The following is a 2,521-nucleotide window of genomic DNA, read 5'->3' as shown; positions in this document are numbered from 1 at the left end:
ATATATATATATATATATATATATATATATATATATATATATACCAAATGGATTAGGATACATCGTTAGCACCGTCGGAACAAATGCTTAACGGTATTTCTTCCGGCTCTTTCAAATTTGTGTTCAAATTCCGTCCAGTTCGCATTTACATTCATTCATCTTTTCGGGATCGATGAAATAATTACCAGTTGGACACTGCTGTCGATGTAATCGATTTGCCAAATTTGCTCGCCCAGAAATTGCTGAAATTTTGCCAAAATCACAAAAAATATAAAATGGATTTTTTTTTATGTTCCCGAGAGGAAGAATAGAAATTTTCAAGAAAGTTTTAGAGTCGTTGAGAATATTGGGAAATGAATAAAATATTCTGATAGATGAACTTTACTAATGTTGGAAAATAATAAAGATGGTGGTGACGGTGGTTGTGGTGGAGGATGTGGTTTTGACGGTCGTGTTGGTAGCGGTGGTGGCAGCGGTGGTGGTGGTGGTAGCGGTGGTGGTGGTGATGGTGATGGTCGTGATGATGGTTCTGGGGATGGTTACGAAGTTTTTAGTGATGACCGTGGTGTTGAAGGATGGTACTGATGGTGTTGTGTTGTTGGTGATGATGGTGTTGGTAGCGGTGGTGGTGATGCTGTTGTTGGTGGTGCTGATGTTGGTGATGGTCGTGATGGTAGTGATGATGGTGATGGAAGTGGTGGTGGTGTTGTTAAACTAAGTGACTGTTAAATTCTACTACCTACCATCTCCTCAGAGTTCGCACTTAGTTCTTCTTACCAATTCCTCTAATTACCTTTCATAACTAGCCTCTCAAGCAATGAAACTCCTTGTTTTATTCTCTAAAAGTTGGCCAAGCAAATTACTTCTGTGGTTTTATCTGTCTTTGATGACAATAGAATCACTTCAATGATTCATCTTCTTCACCACACAATCTCTCTCTCATCTTCATCATTGCTAAAAACATTACCATATTTGCCAGCAATATGAAGAAAAACTATCTTTAGAGAGAATCTTAGTTACAGACACTGCAGTACAGTAGCGGCGGCAGTATACGAACCAGTAATATTTGGAAGCACTGATCTATATTATAGTGACTCGGCTTGTTGAACAGAATATTAGAATCTATAGAAATAAGAGAGAAACGCTTTGGAGTATCAAAAGCGAACATAACATCATCAAGAACAACCATAACAAAAGCAGCAACAGCAGCAACAGCAGCAGCAATATCAAAACAACTGCTGTAGCTCTAACGAGAACAACAACAACAACAACAACAGCAGCAACAGCAAACAAGCTACAGTAACAACAATAATACAAATTAGCTAAATAATGATGGAATACTTCGGCCTCAGCGTAACGATTAATTGTATTAACAACAGCGGAAACAACAGTAGCATCAACAACAAAAGAATCTACAGCTGCAACAGTGATAAAAGCAACAACACTTAATAACATTAATAAGAATAACAAGTAGAACAACAACAACAGCACCAACATCAACAACAACAATATTAAGAACAACAGCAGTAATTATACACCAAGAGCATCACTAGCAGAGGCAATAACAGGAATAGTAGTAACAACAACAACAATAATAGTACCAGCAACAACAGTAATGATAAAAGTAACAAAGACAACAATAATCACAACAACATGATCCAGTGTAATGAATACATACATGAGAAGGCGTCCAATGTAACTTCAAAGCAATTTTACTTTGTGCTTCATGTATTCAATTAACTGTAAAATTTTCATCGTTAGAAAACGTTGAGGTAAAATGACCAAGTAATCAATGGGAATACGTTGATGAAATACTTCACTAAATGTATTTATTGGAGTGAATTTCTTTGATTAAATTACTAAGAGTTCCTTCGATATGTTACTGAAGGATTGAAATGGTAAAACACTCAATTAAATGATTTTACGGTGGTGTTGTATTTTCAGACTTGTACATTCTGGCTTTAACCCTTTCTATCATATGATTCACAGAACGTATATGTGAGACGTCCATGCATCATATATAACACGCATTCTCAATTGTTTTCAGCTACCAGTGTAATTTTGGACTCGTGAAAGGACAGCTTTATATTACTCAGAACGTATGAAACAAGGGCTAAATAAAAATCTGAAAACAAACATGGAGATTTAGAAGAAACTTATGAAAATACTTTGGACAACAAGAGGGATAAGAGTAGACAAACCCCGCTCTTAGTTTGATCCTTGGCTTGTCCTGTGTATCATACGTAACACACAAGACATATTTCCCTGGCGACTATATATATATATATATATACATATGATGCATAGTCGCCAGGGAAATATGTCTTGTGTGTTACGTATGATACACAGGACAAGCCAAGGATCAAACTAAGAGCGGGGTTTGTCTACTCTTATCCCTCTTGTTGTCCAAAGTATTTTCATAAGTTTCTTCTAAATCTCCATGTTTGTTTTCAGATTTTTATTTAGCCCTTGTTTCATACGTTCTGAGTAATATAAAGCTGTCCTTTCACGAGTCCAAAAT

The 2,521-nt window shown here is 36.3% G+C and overlaps 1 long non-coding RNA gene across 1 annotated transcript in view; it reads right to left on the bottom strand.

Annotated features, from left to right (window-relative positions):
* LOC106873807 (uncharacterized) overlaps nucleotides 1–2,521 on the bottom strand; it is a 77,402-nt gene that overhangs the window by 5,610 nt on the left and 69,271 nt on the right. The gene's annotated exons all lie outside the window — the stretch shown is intronic.

The sequence above is a fragment of the Octopus bimaculoides genome, chromosome 22, assembly GCF_001194135.2.
Source record: "Octopus bimaculoides isolate UCB-OBI-ISO-001 chromosome 22, ASM119413v2, whole genome shotgun sequence".
Classification (NCBI taxonomy): domain Eukaryota; kingdom Metazoa; phylum Mollusca; class Cephalopoda; order Octopoda; family Octopodidae; genus Octopus; species Octopus bimaculoides.
Note: the sequence above shows the minus strand (reverse complement) of the source record. Positions and strands in the feature narration are given on the sequence as shown.